This window comes from Lithobates pipiens, unplaced genomic scaffold, assembly GCF_037356315.1.
Source record: "Lithobates pipiens isolate NorthernLeopardFrog02 unplaced genomic scaffold, aLitPip1_a1.2 Scaffold_19, whole genome shotgun sequence".
NCBI classification, from domain to species: Eukaryota; Metazoa; Chordata; class Amphibia; order Anura; family Ranidae; genus Lithobates; species Lithobates pipiens.
In genome coordinates, this window is record NW_027507764.1 from 284,996,645 (window position 1) to 285,017,894 (window position 21,250).

The window sequence follows — 21,250 nt, forward strand, 5'->3', positions numbered from 1 at the left end:
CCACAATAAAATTCTGATGATCATCCATTCCAAATAATACATCCTTTGATTATAGAAAGATGGGGGAATACCCAAACCAACAATTATTTGTTTTGCAGTTGAACACTTTCTTCTCAAAGCAAGTGGGACACTTATCCTGAGAAAATGTGCAGATGCAAACTAAACATTGTTTGGTTTTGGTACTTACCATTTTTCGGTTTTTGACCCTTTTGAATATTGAAATGAACTATTTCATGACTAATATTGTTCTGTGCAGCCTTGCCTGATCACATTATGAGTACGTAGAAGAGATATGATCAGTTACACTAATCCTCTGGCACATTTGGAAAATAAGTGTGTATATACACAGTACTGTGCAAAAGGGTTAAGCAGGTGTGAAAAATGCTGTAAAGTAAGAATGCTTTCAAAAATATATATTTTAATGGTTTACTTTTATCAATTGGCAAAGTGAGTGAATAGAAGAAAAATCTAAGTCAAATTAATATTTGGTGTGACTGCCATTTGGCATCAAACAAGCATCAGGTCTTATGCCCTGTACACGGTCGGAAATTCTGACGGAAAAGGTCTGATCTGATTATGTTGGAAAATCCGATCGTGTGTGGGCTCTATCTGACTTTTTCCCTTGGAAATTCTGACAGAAAAAGTTTGAGAGCTGGATCTAAAATTTTCCGACAAAGAAATCTGATCCTTTGTAGAGAATTCTGACAGACGAAGTGCCACGCATGCTCAGATTAAATTACTAGACCAAAGCTATTGGCTACTAGCCTTTACGTAGTCCCGTCATATGCAACGAACGTCACCTCGTTCTGAACGATCAGATTTTCCGACAACTTTGTCCGACCGTGTGTACGCAACACAAGTTTCGGCCAAAAACCGTCTGAAAAAGCTGACACATTTTGTGGTCGGAATGTCCGACCTTGTTTACAGGGCATTACACTTGAACACTTTCACAGGTGTATGATTAACCAATTTGCCGAGAAGGTGCCAATGATCATCAATTTCATATGTACATTGAAACACAGTCATTAACTGAATCAGAAACAGCTGTGTAGAAGGCTTAAAACTGGGTGAAGAAAAGCCAAACTGCTGACTAAGGTGAGGGTTGCGGAAGACAGTTTCATGTCACAGGTCATACGCCATGGCAAGACTGAGTACAGCAATAAGACACAAGGTAGTTATACTTCATCAGTAAGGTCTCTCACGGGCAAATATTTGAAAACAGACTTGAGTTTCAAGATGTGCTGTTCAAGCTCTGTTGAAGAAGCACAAAGAAAGGGGCAATGTTGAGAACTGTAGATGCAGTGGTCAGCCAAAGAAACAAAATGCAGCAGTTGAGACACATCCTGCTCACTGCCCTTTGACATCAGAAAAAATGTTCAGCAGTGCCATCAGCACAGAAATGGCGGAAACCAGTGGGTACACCTATCTTCTCTCTGAAGAAGTCTGGCAAGAAGTGATTTTCATAGAAAAATTGTGGCCAAAAAGCCGTACTTCTGAAGTGTAAACAAGGCTAAGTGACTCATTTTTGCACAAAAACATAGGAACTGGGATGCAGACAAATGGCAGCAGGTGTTCTTAACCGCTTCCCGACTGCCTCACGCCGATATACGTCAGCAGAAGGGCACTTACAGGCAAAATCACGTAATGGTACGTTGCCCTTTAAGAAGCACCGGGGGTGCGCGCCTGTGGGAAGCTCTGTAAGTCCGGTCGTGGGTCCCGCGGACTCGATCGCCGCAGGGATACCCGCGATTGCCTCACAGAGAGTTAGAACGGGGAGATGCTAAAGTAAACAAGCATCTCCCTGTTCTGCCTAGCAACAGTGACACTGATCTGTAAAACACAGCCATGCCCCCCACAGTTAGCAACACGGCCCTAGGACACACTTAACCCCTACAATGCCCACACAGTGGTTAACCCCTTCACTGCCAGTGTCATTTACACAGTAATCCGTGCATTTTTATAGCACTGATTGCTGTATAAATGACAATGGTCCCAAAAATGTCCGATGTGTCCGCCATAATGTCGCAGTCATGACAAAATGTAACCATTTATAAAAAAAAAAAAAAAAAAAAAAATATATATATATATATATATATATATATATATATATATATTTTTTTTTTTTTTTAATAACAATGCCATAAAACCATCCCCTATTTTGTAAACGCTTTAAATTTTGCGCAAACCAATCAATCGTTTATTGCGATGTTTTTTTATATATTTTGGGGGGATATTTATTATAGGAAAAAGTTTAAAAAAAATTTGATTTTTTTCAAAATGTACGTTCTTTTTTTGTTTATAGCGCAAAAAATAAAAACCTCAGGGATGATCAAATACCACCAAAAGCAAGCTCTATTTGTGGGGAAAAAAAGAATGTAAACTTTGTTTGGGAGCCATTTCGTACAGCCGCGCAATTATGAGTTAAAGCGACGCAGTGCTGAATCGCAAAAAGTGCTCTGGTCAGGAAGGGGATAAATTCTTCCGGGGGCTGAAGTGGTTAACCGATTAGTCAAAAAAAATTGAAATATTTGGCTGTAGCAGGAAGTAGATTGTTCGCCAAATGGCTGGGAAGTGGTACAATAAGGTGTCTGCAGGTAACAGTGAAGCATGGTGTAGGTTCCTTGCAATTTGTACTTCTAAAATTAACCTGAATCCAATTTAAAGCGGGAGTAAACCCAGTTTAAAAAAACACTTGCATTCCCGGCATGCTGGAAATGCTAATGTTCACATTGGTTGTACTCTCAATCAAACCATCCAATGGCTGGTGTCATAACTGATCACATGTGCAGCATTATGGCAGTTGAAGAATTATTAGAGCTCTAGAAGGGTTTACTTCCACTTTAATTAAATGGTGAGAGGGCTCAACCAGTAATAGAGTGTTGCCGATTCGTTGGTGGGTACAGGATACCTCCAAAGCAAAAAAATCACTAGAATATAGGAAAGGGGGTTTGGAATAAAGAGATATCCCAAGAAAGCAATGAGGAGAATCCTTCACGGTATATCATTGAAAATATCTAACAAGCTTTATTGATCTTCAAATAGTATGTTAAAAACCATTCAAAAAATTACAGTAATAGCATTAATGTGGAGTAATTTACCCAAATACCCAACAATAAAAAGAAACACACATATACAATTGGACAACATTGTCACAAGATGGCACCAGAACTTGAAACCCCATGCACACTGTACATGCACACCCAGTACACAATGTTAATCTATGGTGCTGCTTTGGTATTAAGCATATATATATATATATATATATATATATATATATATATGTATGTATATATATATATATATATATATATATATATGTATATATATATGTATATGTGTGTATATATATATATACATATATATATATATATATATATATATATATATGTATATATATATATATATATATATATATGTATATATATATATATATATATATATATATATATATATATATAGTGTGTGTGTGTGTTCTCTCTCACATGGGTAATATGGAGCCTAGATATGCTAGTATGCTCATGGCTAGATATCCATTAGAGACTAAATATTGCTACCAGTAAAGGGAAGCCTGGAGAGTTTAATAGATTAAAGTTGATGCACAAAGATATAGTAGTAGTTGTAGGCTGATCGAATGTTACACATAGATAAGCACCCGGATCTAAGACAGGCCGATGAGAAAATGAGATGAACAAGTCCTTTTAAGCATAGTAATTCATGCAGTACTGCAAGTATAATTAGGCACATTAACACAGCCGATAGGTGCACGGTATATTTGAATGTATCTCAGTGTTCATTTCATATGCATTCCAGTGGGCCAGTTACACTGAGGAGGACAACGCCGTGAGTCTGATATGTTATATCGTCGATTCAGGGAGAGGGTTTACTCTCACTGTACCCTGAAGTTGGCAAAGAAAATAGCTGGATCTAAAACAAGAAAATAGGATTTTTAAAACAGCTTATCCGTAAAATCCTTTTTCTTTGATGTACATCAGGGGACACAGAGCCGTAGTACTTACTACGTGGGTTATATCGGCGTATCAAGTGCTGGACACTGGCATGCCCCTTAAGGCGTGAACTTCCCCCATATAACCCCTCCCACTATTGGGAGTCCTCAGTTTTGTAGCCAAGCAATCAAAGTGTATAAGGAGAAGAAGAGAGGGACCTCTGTGTCCCCTCATGTACATCAAAGAAAAGGATTTTACAGGTAAGCTGTTTTAAAAATCCTATTTTCTTTTCTTACATCAGGGGAAACAGAGCCGTAGTACTTACTATGTGGCATGTCCCATAGCAATGGCAACTGAAGGGGGGAGGCAGAGGACTTATACTGCAGCCTGCAGTAGGCTGCTCCCAAAGGCAGAATCCTCCTGACCCTTAACATCGATTTGATAAAATCTGGTAAACATATGAACTGAAGACCATGTCGCGGCTTTGCAGATCTGAGCCACAGAGGCCTGATGATGCATCGCCCAGGAGGTACTAATCGTCCTGGTAGTGTGTGCCTTAATGTGTTAAACCATAAGCCCGTATAATGACTTGACGAATCCACTTAGCAATAGTGGATCTAGATGCTGCCTGTCCTCTCCTTGGACCATCCAGCAGAACAAATAAAATATCCATCTTACAAACTTGAGTGGTCGCTCTTAAATACACTCTGACTGCCCTCACTACATCAAGGGAATGTAGCAACCTCTCTTGCCTAGATTGAGGATCTGGGAAGAATGAAGGAAGAACAATATCTTGGTTTAAATGAAAACCTGTCACTACCTTTGGCAGGAATTCAGGATGAGAGCGTAAAACCACCTTATCCTTATGCATAATCAGATATGGTTCCTTACAAGATAGAGCCACTAGTTCAGAAACTCTTCTGGCAGAAGAAATGGCAACTAAAAAAACGATCTTTCTGGTGAACAGAACCAAGGGAATTTCCCGTAAAGGTTCAAAAGGCTGCTTTTGTAAAGCTGCCAAGACCAAATACAAATCGCAAGGATTTAGGGGTGTCTTGATCGGAGGACTGATCCATGTTGCCCCGTGCACAAAGCTATGCACTAAAGAGTGAGAAGCTAAAGGCCGCTGAAAGAACACTGACAAAACCAAGATCTGGCCCTTGATGGTGTTCAAGGCCAGATTCCTCTCTAATCCCATCTGTAGGAATTTAAGGATTCTACCTATAACATATTTCCTGGGGTGCCAAACCCCGGATCTGCACCAGGCAACATATGCCTTCCAGACTCTACAGTAAATGATCCTGGAAGCTGGCTTCCTGGCATTAATCAAGGTAGATATGACTGAAGGAGATAACCCATGACCCCTTAGGATAGATGGGTATCGAGACTGGAAAACCTGGAAGGTATTCCAGGCCAAGGCATACGCCTTCCTAGTGTTAGTAGATAACGACGCGTTGATTAAAGCTGCTGCATCTAGCAAATAGGAATTTAGTCCAACCTCAGAAGTGATGGCTGCGGGGATGGCGTGGCGTAAACGTCTGCATCTGGGACCTGTTGGAAAAATAGTGGGAAGTTGAGCCGTGACAGCGCATCTACAGCAACATTCTCCACCCCACTGATGAATTCACAATGAATATGGAAATGGAACTGTAGGGACAACCGAATTAACCTGCGCACAAAGGACATGATAACCAAAGACCTGGACCTGCCTTTATTGATCTCCACAGCCACCAAATTGTCCATAGAGAAAACCACTGTCTGCCCTGTCCATGACCCACCCCACACCTGGGCAGCTGCCACTATGGGGAAGATCTCAAACAAGGCAGAAGAATCCGTTAAACCTGGGATGGCCAAAATTTCCTCCAGCCATGGCCCAGCCAACCAGTGGGTGCCAAAAATGGCTGCATAACCCACCGTGGCAGCCGCACCTGACCCCACCTGCCGAAGGGGAAATGGATGCAGCCGGAATGAACATGGCAATCACATTCCAATGCCGGAGGAATTGGTCCCACATGCGCAGATCAGCTAGTGTGGCAGTATCCAGCTTGATACGAGAGTCTGAATCGAGGGCTGACGGTAATAAAGCTAACAAATTGATATGAAGGACCTACCCTGCGGAATAATTCTCAAGTTCAACATGCCCAACAAAGATAACAACTCTACCCTGGAACAAGACTGCGAGATCGAGAAGGTATGGATACACTCTCTGATCCTGTCAAGCTTGTCCGCCGGGAGGCTGGCCTGCAAGGCCTTGGTATCCAACATGATCCATAAAAAGGTTAGTGCCGGGCCTTTCAACTTCTTGACAGCCAGCGGGACATCGAGAGCCATGAAAACAGACAACAATTTCCGTAAGTCTACAGGAGCTTGCCCAGGACTCTCAATGAGGAGGAAATCATCAAGGTAGTGGATGACCTCGTGACAACCCTCCACCTGAACGAGAATCCACACGAGTGCCTGTGTGAACGCATCAAACAACCAAGGACTGCTTTTGGAACCAAAGGTGAGCTTGGTGGCAAAATAGTACAGCCCTCTCCACTTCACCCCATGCCACTGCCAGAGTGATGGCATGATCGGAAGGCGTTTGAACGCGTCAGCAATGTCTGCTTTAGACAGCCAGGCACCCTTCCCAACCCTGATAATCCGCTGGATAGCCTGATCCACTGAAGCATAGAAAATTCCTCCGATGGGATTAAGGAATTCAAACTAGGCACCGCGGAGCAATGAGGGGCAGACAAATCATAAATTAAACGTAATTTATTAGAAAACTTTCCCTTGACCAACCCCAAAGGATTGACCCTCCAATGCTGGAATGGCGATACTGAAAAGGGACCAATGATTAACCCCTTGTCCAGCTCGGACTGGCGTAATGTGTCCACCGCCCCCAAATCTACCATAGAGGACCTGAGATTGGGACTCTCAAACGTATCGGTAGGCAAAGTGTCAAAACCTGTGTGGAAACCCCTCGTGAATCCATCCACCAAAAAAGCCTTTGAAGTCGGAGAAGGGTGTGAGACCAACCAAATCTCAAAAAGATCCGCATTAACCCAGCTCAGTCAGTTGTACTTGCCGTGCCTGAGTGAGCAAGCTGAGTTTGGATGGGCCCTCAAACAACCAGAGCAAATGTGCAACAGACGACACATGTAATTCAAATTGTTACAAATCTGCGACTTCCCCAGGTACTGGACAGGCCGACCCAGCTTTTCAACAGTGGCATCCTGAGCTGGAGCTGGCAGAGCACTGGGGAAACCCCTGGAAGTGCCCGGGAGAGCAGGGAACTCAGTGTTGGGACACCAGAAAGCAGTGTGAGACGACGACTAGCAAATGGCGCAGACTGGCGACCTCAACCCAGCGAAATGAAGGCAAAAAGTTCAGTGTCCACACTACTCCAGTTAGTAACCACTTGATGTTGAGAAAACATGGCCACAGCTTTGGCAGAAAATGAACGTTGATAATCATAAAATGCCATGCCTCCTTATTTGTGACGTAACTCTAGCACCTCATATAAGTAATGGTCCAGCTCCTCCCTCCTCTGGGGACTCATCGAGCAAACCATATCCCTGAACATGCTGAAGGCCAGCACAAACTCAGGGATAGAGAGCTTGCGGTTCAGCCTGTGGTCCCTTGATAATTACTGACACATCGCCGCAAGCATAGGACTTATTGTCAGCAACATCATGAGCAGCAATCAACACGGATGCCAGGTTAACATCCTTGCCCTCCAAAATATCCCTCCTGAGATTCCCTGGGATAAAATGAGCAGAGGTGACAGAAGGGACCCTAGAACTAGGACCTGCAGCCAACTGTAACGGCCCTGACACCATGGGGACCTCAGACCCTGCCACAACCCCAGAAGCTGCCAGATCCAATGGGGTCAGACTAGGATTGGTCTCCAGCACCTCCACCCTAGCCCGCAACTCTTGAAAAAAAAAAAAGGGTAGCCTGGATCTGAGAAAGGGATTGTTAAAACTGTACGCAGGGTGGCCTGCTCCACACCGGAATCTGAAGAGGTAGGAAATAACAGTCTAAAAAGTTCTGCCTTGCGGGCTGACGCAGAGAAAGAGATCCCCCTGAGACGCAGCTCCGCCATCAATCTTGGGGCAGTCCAAGTCCTCATAGAGGGTGAACTGCCCTGATCCCCCCCCTGGCTGGGGAAGGGGAAACGGAAGAAAAATCATCGATATCCGCAGCCTGAGACATGCCCTAAATGATCAAAACAGAATGGAAGCGTGAAAACAATCAACAACCACCTACCGACCACCCCCCACCGACCGCCATCTGAGCCCAAGAACTCCACCCTAAATGTGACCCAAGAAACCTACACCACCTAACTTGAAGGAGGCTGAGAAACCTTCGATCCGTAGGTCAATTAAAAACGAATACTCAGGCCTCCTAAACCTGAAAACGTGACATGTTCCTCAAGACTAAGGCAAATTGACCCTGATGTGAGAGGAATTTGAAAACGGGTGAGGAGACTTGCCACTGTCCAAGCCAATTAAAAATGAACCTCTCAACCCACTAAACCTAAACTGAGATAGGTACAAGGCACAGTGGCGAATGATCCAACAATGTGATGAAACGAGAAACCAAGAGAATGACATACCAGTAACCTGACTTGCCTTTGAGAAACTCCAAACCCAGACAGAACAAGGCTTGCGTCTGGCCCCTAATGCCTGCCCTAAAATAAAATATATGAACGAGACTGAAACCATGACAGACCTTGAAAATAAACGAGCATCAAACGCAGAACAGATGAAACGACATAACCCTACAGACGAGACCTGAAAATGTGTCAGGTAATGAATGAGAGCTAGCCACAAAATGCATGATCGTGACCTAACGTGACTAAAACAGCTGAGAAGACTTGCCACTGCACAAGACAATTAAAAATGAACATCTCAAACCGTATGAAACCCACAGACGTGGTGGGTGACCCTGCAGTGGCGTGGCAACCCTCCCAACATCCCTTGGCCTAAATAAACCTGACCAGGAAACCTTGTCACACCCTGACACTAAACCCCACCCCCCCCTCGTGCACGCGACACCCACCAAACCTATGTGTACCCCGAAGTGAAACTCGCACCCCAGACATGGGTGACCAACCCCCTGACACCTACTGAAACGGGAAAAAAACTGATTATTTGGAAACGTGCAAATTTGACCAGGCGTCCTGGAAACGAGAACTGACAAACGTATGAATCCAACCTGCAGAGAAATGTTACACGGAAACAATATTTTCACAAAATGCAGGCTATGCATGAACCTGACCCCCCCCCCCCCAGCCTGATCAAGTGGTGCCTGCCGGGAATGTAACGTCAACCGATGCGCCTGCAGCCCCCCTTGACAGGAAACACCAGCCCCCCTAATACCCCTCCACCTGCAGCCATAAGAAATAAATAAATAAAATATAAAACACCCCCCTCTACCACAGAGTACCCAGCGACCCCCCCCCAACAATAATATGTCTGACTAGCGCCCCCCCCCCAAGCCAAGCCAAATGAACATGCCACCAGGCAGACCATCCCCCCGTAAATAAGCCCCACAGCCACTGCCACACACCATGTTACTGCAACACCTGTCCTTACCATCCCCCCTCCCGTGCCGTATGATACCTGCCGCTGAAGGAGAGAAGCTCGAGCCACAGCGCGGAGCCGAGGGTGGCCGAGAGAAATCGAGGCCCGTCAAGAACTGCTGGGAAGAGCCAAGAACTGCCGGGAAGAGCCAAACCCCACCGGAAAAAGCCAAACGCCGACGGAAACAGCCGAAGATAGCCGGGACCTTGTGGAGTGTTGACAACGCCGTGATACAACCACACCAACAAGCCGACAGGAGCAGGGAGGAGGAGGGTGGGTTTAAATACCTCCTACAAACTCAGGCCAGCCTGCGGCCGGCCTTCTCATTAATCGAATCTCCCTTATTTCCCAAGGAAATAAGAAAGCTAACCTGTATTAGGAGTTACAAAATTACATAGCATACAATCAGAACACAATACAAGTAATATACTTAGCAGGTCCTCGTAGCTGAGCCTCGTGATGGAGTGAGAGAGAGCTCTGTTTCAAACATTCCCTTTTGACAAACACACCTCACCCACACCACATCCCATTGCCTGCCCCCCTTTGATTGTGGACGAATCAGTGTCTCTGGGGCGTCTCCTCCCCTAGGCTAAATATCTGACCGTCCTGCCATAATTGGACTCTGGGGGGCAGTGTCTGTCCATGAAATGTAACTACTCCGACTGGGGTCAAATTTTGGGTTTTGATCTCCGGTGCCCCGCATCTGCCCTTTAGGCTCATCTTTGGTTGTCACAAACAGATCAGAGTCAGCGGTGTCATGCAGAGTAGCTCTCATAGATAGATGGGAGCCTCTAATCTAAAGTCACAATAGAGGTTTAACTTGTTACATTCCAACTGGGGGAGGGCATCCTGTTCTCCAGGACTAGGGATGAGCTTCGTGTTCGAGTCGAACGTACGTTCGACTCGAACATTGGCTGTTCGTCCGTTCGACGAAATCCGAACTCTTGGTCCATTCGCGTCAAAATTCGTGTGGCGCGCACGGCCCACAATGCACTGCGATGGCGCAGTGCATTGCTGGCTCATGATTGGCCAAGCATGCACTGTGACCCCGCATGCTTGGCCAATCGCAGCGCCAGCAGCGAGGAGAGCCATGATTGGCCACAGGCAGGATGCATGGAGGTGGAGGCTGGCACTCAGCATCAGCAGCAGCAGTCTTATAGGGATGATTTACAGTCCCAAGAAACACGTGGACTTGTACGTGGCTGGGAGGAGGTAGCTGCGGATCATGTTGTCCTTAGTGACCCAGAGGACTCCGGACCGAATGCCTCAGCTAACCTACGCTGCATGGCCTCCCTGATCCTGCAAAGCCTGCGGAAGGATCCTCGTATTCTTCGGATCAAGGAGAGGGACCATTACTGGCTGGCCACTCTCCTTGATCCACGGTACAAGGGTAAGGTTGCCGACCTTATCTTGCCATCGCAGAGGGAGCAGAGGATGAGACATCTCCGGGAGGCCTTGCAGAAAGCTCTGTGCAACGCGTTCCCAGAGACTGGGAGGTTACAAACTCCTGGTCCTGGACAACGTGTTGCTGAGGCATCGGTCAGAAGGAGCGGTGGAGAAGGTGGCCGTCTGACTGATGCTTTCAGACAATTTTTTGGTCCGCAGCCCCAAGGTATGATTGGTTCCAGCACCCATCGCCAGCGTCTGATTTACATGGTGCAGGAATACCTAGGGGCAAGGTCAGACTTGGACACCTTTCCCACCGAAAATCCTCTGGCTTACTGGGTCTTGAGGATGGATCACTGGCCAGAGCTTGCACAGTATGCAATTGAGCTACTGGCCTGTCCTGCATCCAGCGTTCTTTCGGAACGCACCTTCAGTGCTGCTGGTGGCTTTGTTACCGATCACAGGGTGCGCCTGTCCACCGAATCAGTTGATCGACTGACCTTCATCAAGATGAATCAATCTTGGATCACCCACAGCTACCAAGCACCTGAAGCTGATGTAACCGAATAATTTTTTTTGAAATACCACATCCCTTCAAGACTGCCTATGCTGATGCTGAGTGACTGTCCTGTTATGTTGATTGTCTATCCTCTTCCTCCTCCGCTGATATGTTAGAAGAACATTTTTGGTTCTGGGTGATGCCAGCAGCCCAATTTTTCTGCCCCTGTTTAACAGGGGCGTTTAAGTACAATTTTCGATGCAATGCTTTGCAGCAGGGCTAATTCCTGCAATAAAACTAGAGTATATGGAAGAGGTTGCAGTGTGGTGGCACCAGCACCAGTGCCTAAGGCCCAATTTTTCTGCCCCTGTTTAACAGGGACATGTAATTACAATTCTTAATATAATATTTCACAGGAGGGCCCCTTCCTGTGCCCACCTAGAGTAACGGTGAGGACTTATAGTGTTGTGGCACCAGCACCACAACCACCAAAGGTAAATTTTTCTACCACTGTTCAACAATGGCATGTAATTACAATTCTTGATATAATCGTTCACAGCAGGGCGCTCCAGCGCCCACCAAGAGTCACTTTGAGGGCTTACAATGTTGTGGCAAAACCAACACCTTGTTCCGCCATTTCTGCAGAGCATATAGGGCAGGCCCCTACTTTCAAACATCCAACTTACAAACATCTCCTACTTGCAAACGCAAGGAGACAGCAGCAAGTGAGATGAAAAAAGATGGACGACAAAACAAATTATACAGGGGTGATAACCCTTCCCTGTTTTCCAAAAAGCTTAAAAATAGTTTTTTTGACTGGAGCTACACTTTAAAAATGTACCAGTTGAAAATTACAAACAGATTCAACTTAACACAACAAACCTACACAGTCCCTGTCTTGTTTGCACCGCCTGTATACTGCTGTTCTGAGTATATAGGGCCTGGGGGCCACACGCATTTTCTTTTTTTAATATGGGTACAGGGTTCCCCTTAATATGCGTACAAGACCCAAATAGGCTGGTAATGGGCAGGGAGGGCTACCCATGCCATTTTTCTGAATGATTTTCAACCATATTGCAGGAACCAGATATAACATTAAAACCGCAAGCAGTTTTAAATGGTGTTATTTCCGTTTAATGTCATTTTGTTCTAAACACGGGAAACACGTGGCACTTCACAGGCATACTACAGACACCCCCCAAGCACCATATTTAAAGGAATATTTCACTTTTTTTTTTCACTTTAATCGTCAGTAAAATCAGTGCTCCCGCCAAAACGGCCATTTTTAAAAACATTTTAGGCATTGACCCATGTCCCCTGGGGCAGGAGCCAGGTCCCCAAACCCTTTTTAGGATAGTATCTTGCATATTAGCCGTTAAAATTAGCACTTTCCATTTCGAACATTCGAGTCACATAGACTTCAATGGGGTTCTAACGTTCGTAACGAACGCGGGGTCCGTTCGAAAGTTCTGGTGCGAACCGAACCGGGGGGTGTTCGGCTCATCCCTATCCAGGACACTGCACCATTGGGAATGAGTTCATATTGAATCCAACACTGACATATTGCAAGAAAGATGTCGGGGTGAAGAGACCACTCTCCTGAAAACAATTGTTGGCGGCTCAAGTAGTCCGCCTGCCAATTCTCTATCTCGGGAATGAAAACTGCCGATAGGCAAGGGACGTTGTGTTCTGCCCAAGACAAAACGTGATTCACCTCTCTCTGGGCTGCACGACTCCTCATTCCCCCCTGGTGATTGATGTAAGCCACAGCCATGGCATTGTCGGTCTGAATCCTGACAGGACAGCCCTTCATTCTGACCGTCCAGGCTCTTAAAGGCAGACAGATTGGCTGAATTTCCAAAATATTGATAGGCAAGGTCCTTTCCAACCTGGACCACTTTGCCTGGACAGAATCCTCTTCCAAGACCGCTCCCCAGCCTAAAAGACTGGCATCTGTAGTTACTACCTTCCAAGTGGAAGGTAGAAATGTCCTTCCCTTTTGAAGGTTGTTGGATATCAGCCACCAATTCAGTCTCTGACGTACTTCGGGAGCAATCTGAATCAGAAAATCTAAGGCCTGAACCTTTTTGTTCCAGGCTGACAGGATTGTGCTTTGTAGCAATCTTGAATGAAACTTTGCGTAAGAGACGGCCTCGAAGGAGGCCACCATCTTCCCCAATAATCTCATGCACAACCGAATTGAAGGCTTTTTCTTTGCCCTGATGAGGTGAATTAGTTCTACAATGGGACTGATTCTCTTTGGAGGTAGAAATACCTTCCCCTGCCTGGTATCTATGATTAGTCCCAGGTACTGTACTCTCCTTGATGGCCTCAAGGAGGATTTTTCTAGGTTGAGAACCCAGCCTAGAGATTCCAGATAGTTTACCGTTGTTACCAGATCGTGGTCTAACCCAGAAACTGAATGATCTACTAAGAGTAGATCTTCCAAATAGGTTAGGACCATTATGCCCTGAGCCCTTAATCTGACTAAAGTAGCAGCCAGAATCTTTGAGAATACTGGAGGAGCTGTGGCTAGACCAAATGGCAGAGCCACAAACTGAAAGTGCCGGTTTTCTACTTCGAAGCGTAGAAACCTCTGGTGAGTGGGAAATATTGGCACATGAAGATAGGCATCCTTGATATCGATGGAAGCCAAAAATTCTCCTCATTGGAGGTTGGCTACTACCGACCAAATTGACTCAATGCGGAAGGATTGGATGCTGAAGTGACGATTTAGATCTCTGAGATCTAAAATAGTTCCTCTAAGGGAACCTCTGAAATGACTGCCTTGGCGAGCAGATGGTCCAGTGCTAGAAGAAGAGCCGCCTTTTCTGGATCCTTGGCAACCCCTGACCTTAGAAACCGGAGAGACGGCAAAACTCTGAACTCTAGCTTGTAGCCTAGAGACACTGCAGAAGCCACTCATTTGTCCTGACATTGCTCCTGCCAGATCTTTGAAAATTGCAGGAGCCTTCCCCCCACCCGAGCGAGCGGGGGTGCCCCTTCATAAGGAGGCTTTAGTACTCTGCTTGGTGGGCTTCTTTGCCCAAGATCTTTTCTGACCTTGGTGCTGTCCCTGGGGTTTTCCCCTTGAACCTGACGGCTGAGGCCGTCGAGATTGCCTAGAGGCTGATGTCCCTGATGCAGGAGAAGAGGCCCGCTTAAATGAGAAATGTCTAAATTTCTTCTTTACTGGCAACAGAGAACTTTTAAGAGAGAATACAAAGAAGGGGAAGGCGCACTGACCTAGTGCATTACCATAAATAAGTACCTCTGGGTACTCATCAAATTCCTCGGACATCTGGTCTGGAGTCGCCAAACGTTTGGTGCGATGGATTTATTTGTATTGATTTTGCCTGTGATCAATACTCGTTTGTGAGTAGCCATTTTGCTATTTGATTCAATGTTAAATAAAGCTGTTTTATGGTAATCGACTAGGTCAGTGCGCCTTCCCCTTCTTTGTATTCTCTCTTTTTAGTATTTGAACACCCAATGTTCTAAAGGAGGGCTGCAAGACGTAGTGACTACACCATTTCAAACTGTTTATATCACATTTAAAGACCAAGAAACCAGAGCGCAGGAGAATTTGCTGTTTTTGAACAGAGAACTTTTGCCATTGGAAAGCTTGCTGAAGTGGTGGTAGAGGTGGAAGGGTTTCTCATTTACACTGCAGCCCTGAGGTCTTAGATGCACAAGGGGGATGCTGCTTTTTGCATTCAGGCTATTTACTACCACCAGGAAACTCATCTGATCAATGTTGACTTTGGTTGCTAAGAATGTAGCAAAATATCTTCCCTTTAGGTATGCTTGAAAAGTCCTCCTCTACATGCTGTCCTCTACACAGCATGTGTAGAGGACTATCGAACTATCCGTGATACTTTTGAAATGAACGGACTTGCCCACACACGGAAGAAAGTCTGTTCATTTTGAACGTGGCTCCAGGTAGCCAGGACTAGTGATTGAAGTCAATGTCGCCAAGATTGACACGTGGCTGCCCCCGTCACCTAGTATGGACTTAAAGGGGAAGCCCTATGCCGAAAAAACAGTGTGGGGGTCCCCCCAAGGTCCATATCAGACCCTTATCTGAGCACGCAACCTGGCCAGTCAGGAAAGGGGTAGGGACGAGCGAGCGCCCCCCCCTCCTGAGCCGTACCAGGATAGTAAAGGGATACGGCAGAGGTCAGGCCAACTAGCAGAGAGGAACAACAGAGTACACGCCAAAGATTCAGGGTCACAGAGTGCGCATGCGCGGGACTTCCGGGAAGCAGCCCTGAACGGGAGCTCCGCACCGCTCCGGCCATCCGCGGTCTGCTACAGCCACAATACCCAGCGGACACCTCCGGGGAGAACCCCCCTGCACTCCGGAAGATCCAGAGCAGCTTTTTGAATGCAGGGAAAGCCTGCCAAGAAGGACGTTAGCCGCAAACTTCACTTCGGCCTAACGGACCATCAGCCTTCCAAGATGGCGACCGCAAAAACTACATGCGGTGAGGCCGCAATCCCCGCACACAAGGTGAACCCCGGGATGACTCCACCAGCGCCCGTGAGTAACCCACAGAACCTATCCCCCTCTCCTGCATCCACAGAATCCCTCCTGGGCAGACTACAGACTGAAAATCCATTTTCCCCACTGTCTAATGCTCCCAGCTGCATGGCTGATTCGCCACAAGCTTCCCCCATTCAGCCCATCTATCCCCCTGACGTGACACAACTCCTGAACAGTTTTTCTGATATGTTAGCTGTGGGACTGGCCCAGAATGCTGCACAAATTACCTCAGCTTTTAAGGCTGACATCCAGAGCTTAGGAACCAGAATCGATAACATTGAGCAGGCAATGGATGAAAACTCAGCCCGCACGGTCCAGAATACTGCATGTATTCAGACACTCCAAGACCAACTTGACTCTGCCCTATCAAAAATCGACGATTTAGAGAACAGAAGCAGACGATACAACTTTCGTATCAGAGGAATTCCAGAATCACAAGAAGATGTTCATGACACTGTAAAAGCCCTGATTAGGGAAATTATCCCTGACATCCCAGACCAGAGGCTTGAACTGGACAGAGCTCACAGGGTACTGCGACCCCCCCGCCAAGATGGCCTTCCTCGAGACATTATTGTCAAGCCACATTTCTATGGGGTTAAAGAGGAAATAATGAAAAAAATCACCCAACAGAGAGGACATCGTCTTCAATGGAGCTAAAATTCAAATTTTTGCAGACATCTCCCCCACTACAATCCAAAAAAGGAGAGAGCTAAAACCGCTACTTGAGATTCTCTCACAGAAGATGATTAAATACAGGTGGGCCTTTCCCTTCCGTCTACAATTCCACTACAAGGAAAAGTCCCACAGCTTCGCGGACTTCCACAATGGTGAACGCTTGCTCCTACATCTAGGACTCATCGCCCAGGAGTCTGTTTCTGAACAAATGGAGACACGTCTGAGCTCCTCCAAAAGACCCCCACCGTCAAGCCCTCTGACCCCCCTTTGGATCAAGCAGCAACCAAAGAGACAGCGGGATACCATTCCTCCAAGATGAACACGCTCCCGTTTTGACCTCCATGGGTCAGATTCCTTTTTTGCACTTCACATGGTTCTCTGGACAGTATTGTCCCCACCTTCGTGACTTTTGAGTCATCCTGGCACATTTTGTAACTATCCCCCACCTCCCCCCCTCCCCCCCTTTTCCCTTATTGAATATTGTTTTCCATCTTTTTTTCTTTTTTTTTTTTTTTCCTTTGAAGTCTCCGAGGTTCCCCCATATCGTTTATTATGGATCGCCTTAGTTCTCTACCCTCCCCACACTCCCTCCCCCTCCTCCTTTATCCCCTACCCCCCTCCAGAGGGTCCCCTCTAGTCCCTATCAGCCTGTTTTGAATCAGGCGGCCTCTATTCTGTCCAAGGGACCTAGGTGACCCTCTTATATGGACCTCTCCCGATATTACGGACACTATATTGAAGTTTGATTGGTTCTTCCTATATGTTATTTACTTTTTAATGCCAACTTTGTTTTGTTTCAGGTGTTACTGTTTTAAAGGCGAGTGCCGCTTGGCCGGAGCGGGTCTGCTTGCCACTCCACCTGCTGTGACCCTGGGGCTTAATCCCCCCTTGGTGACACCAGGACCGCAACCCCTTTGTGGGTTGCCCTTCTACCGATCCCAGTTTTTTCAAGGGTATCGGAGCAGGTTTGGACCTGCAATCCCTCCCCTGGGGGAGACCAGTCGCTTTCCTCGTCTGGGCTTTCCCTCCCTTCTCTCCTTCCCCTTCTCTCTCTCTTTCTATTCTATCCTTCTTACTGGTTCTTTTGTTCTTCTTCTTCTTCTTCTTCCCCTTCTGGTGCCTCCAAGGAGAGTGAGATGGTTATCACCATATAGGATGCTGGGTCTTTGTCGCGTCCACCGGCTCGGGACCATTGGTTTCTCGGATCAGGTAATTAATATCAGCATGTATTTGCGCTCTTTCTCTCAAAGCTATGGCTGACGACACCCCTCAACAACACCCCCTTAAGGTTGCATCTCACAATACCCTAAACTCTCCTATGAAAAGGCGCAAAGCACTACATAGCTATCATTCTAAGAGCCTGGACATCGTCCTCATCCAGGAGACGCACTTCCCTAAAAGCTTTAACCCCCCCTTCCTGCACCGAAACTACCCTACTTTCTTTTTAGCTAATGCCGATGATAAGAAGAGGGGGGTAGCTGTCCTTATTTCTAAGCGCACCCCTTTTACCCTATCCCAGGTGGTTAGGGATGGGGAGGGCAGATATATACTAGTTAAGGGACATATTAATGGCTCACTCTTCTCTATCGTGTCTTACTACGCCCCCAACAAGGGCCAAGCTAAATTTTTCTCTTCTATGCTAACCTTCCTCTCCCCTTACCTGGAGGGAAAGGTTATCATGGGGGGCGACTCTAATGTCGCCTTCGATCACATGCTGGACAAGTCCGCCCATGATAAGGCCATCTTGAAAAGGCCTTCCAAACAGAGTCTGAGTATTGCTAGGCTCTTTCATGCCTTGGCCAGATTGACTCTTGGAGAGAACTTAATCCCTCAGCCCAGGACTTCACTCACTTTTCTGCCCCGCATAGAACATATGCCCGCATTGACCACATCTTTTTACATTCCTCAGATATCCACCTAGCATCTCGCGCTGTAATAGTCGAGGTGCCCTGGTCGGATCACTCATTGGTTTCCCTGACGCTTTCGGGCTGCTTACCCCATGCACGTGCCCCACAATGGCGATTGAAGGAAGCATTACTATCCAACCCGGCTCATCGTACTGCCCTAGAAAGAGACCTCATAGAATACTTTCGCTTAAACGACTCTGCTGACATCTCCTCTGGGGTCCTTTGGGGGGCACACAAAGCTGTCATGAGGGGTAAATTTATTCAGCTAGCTTCACGCCTCAAACGCGAAAAGCAAATTGACATCGTTAATCTTGAGAAAAACTTCCAGGCCTTAGGCAAAGCTCATAAGAAACATCCCACTGCCTCTTCTTTGGCTCTTCTGGATGCAGCAAAAATTGCACTTAACACTGCCCTCACCTCTAGTGCTGAAAGACATTTGCAATGGGTGAATGACAGATTCTACCTCAATTCGGACAAATTTGGCCCTCTCCTCGCCGCCAAACTATCTCCCAAATTTAGAACCCAGGCTCTCCCTAAAATTAAATCCCCTTCCGGCTCCCTAACACAAAACCCTAAACATATCTTGCAGGCTTTCCATACCTTCTACTCAAAGCTTTATTCTGGTCAGGAACCTAATAAAACCCAGTCTTTTAAATCTTTTCTGGACAATATCCCTCTTCCCAAGATCTCGGATGAACACCGTTCACTGATGGAAGCCCCGATCTCAGAATCCGAAATCGTAGCGGTCATTAAGACCCTTAAGAAAGGCTCTGCCCCCGGTCCTGATGGGTTCTCCACACATTATTACAAGACCTTCTCCGAAATTCTATCCCTTTATCTGGCCCGGTTCTTTAACTCCCTGAACCACGCATCTCCCTTAGACTCCGAGGCCAATCTGGCATACATCTCGGTCATCCCTAAACCGGGCAAGGACCAGAGCCTAGTTAGCAATTACAGACCCATCTCATTGATTAATAACGATTTAAAAATCATGACGAAAATTTTTTTTCGAACCGGTTGGGGTCATTCATTGGGGCATATGTCCATAAGGACCAAGTGGGCTTTATCCCAGGGCGACAGGGACCGGACCAGATAAGACGAGCGGTAGACGTCATTTCCCTGCTTAATTCAGGGTGGGATGGGGGTTCACCACAGGAAGGCTTCCTCCTTTCTATAGATCTGCAAAAAGCGTTCGACACCATAACTTGGCCGTACTTATTTGGCGTACTAGACAGATGGGGCTTTGGCCCTCACTTCTCTCTCCTACTGAAATCTCTTTATTCCCAACCTAGGGCTAGGGTCAGGCTACAGGGCCACCTTTCAGAACCCTTCTCAATTTGTAAAGGTACTAGACAGGGCTGCCCGCTATCCCCCCTCCTCTTCGCCATCGGCATTGAAACTTTAGCCATTTCCATCAGGAACCATCCAGATATCCAGGGAGTTAAGTGCGGACACTCTACACATAAATGCGCCTTGTTTGCGGACGATGTCCTCCTCTTTATAACCTCCCCTCTTACCTCTACTCCTAATATCCTCAAACTCCTCCGCACCTTTGGAGAGGTCTCTGGGTTGCATGTCAACATGGCCAAATCAGTAGCCCTCAATATATCGGTTCCCCCAGACCTTGTCCACAGGCTCAAGGAGCACTTTCCATTTTCTTGGAGTTCCTCTTCCATTCCCTACTTAGGGATTCAGCTCACTCCCTCTATGGCACAATTATACAAACATAACTACCCTCCCATGTATACGAAACTCAAGAAGGACCTTGAGCAATGGTCCCTCCATAAGCTTTCGTGGGTTGGGAGGGTCAACTCCATTAAGATGACTCTCCTCCCTCGGATACTGTACCTCTTTCGCTCCCTACCGATACCAGTACCCAAATCTCACATTCATACCCTTCAATCTGCGATCATAAAATTTATATGGGGTAAATCTAACCACAGACTCCCTAAGACAACGCTGTTTAGACCTAGACGGAAAGGCGGACTTGGGCTACCTAACCTCTGGTGGTACTACCAGGCAGCGCAACTCTGCCAGATGTCCAATGTGTACTCGAGAGGCCCAAAACCTGAATGGCTAGAGATGGAAAAACATGCTATCCCTAAAAACACTATTGATTTTCTGATTTGGCGTCCCCCGAAATCCAGACCCCCAATTATGGCCCCTACCCTCTCACATTCCTTCACTTTATGCGACACGGTATATAAATCTAACATCCTCACCTCTAAGTGGCAACCCCTCGCTCATCTCTTCAACAACCCCTCATTCCCACCAGGGATGGACATCAGGGCGTTCCAGTGGTGGATAGACAAAGGCCTTTACAGAATAGGGCACTTTCTAAATCCGTCCGGGCCGCTCAAACTTAGTCACTGCATCTCTTAATTGGAAATGTCGGACTCGGAAAGATTTAGGTTCCACCAAATAGCACATTTCCTCCACACTCTGACCTCTCACCATCCCCTCCCTCTTCAAGTCTCCCCTTATGAACTTTGGTGCTCGTCAGCCACGGACATGAAGGGGGGTATCTCCCTGATCTATTCGGCTTTAGCCGACCCAAAGGAGAAAGCGCAATACATGCTGAGCTTGGAACGTGATTTGGGCATCGAGTGGGATTTGGACTCTTGGCACTCCTATTTCACTGCTTCCTTCAGGGGGATCCTTAACACCTCCTTGATGGAAGCAGACATTAAAGTACTCACCCGCTGGTACCTGGTCCCAAC

At 46.5% G+C, this 21,250-nt stretch overlaps 1 protein-coding gene across 8 annotated transcripts in view; it reads left to right on the forward strand.

Moving 5' to 3' along the window:
• Nucleotides 1–21,250, forward strand: part of RECK (reversion inducing cysteine rich protein with kazal motifs) — a 909,451-nt gene that overhangs the window by 507,978 nt on the left and 380,223 nt on the right. The window lies entirely within an intron of this gene.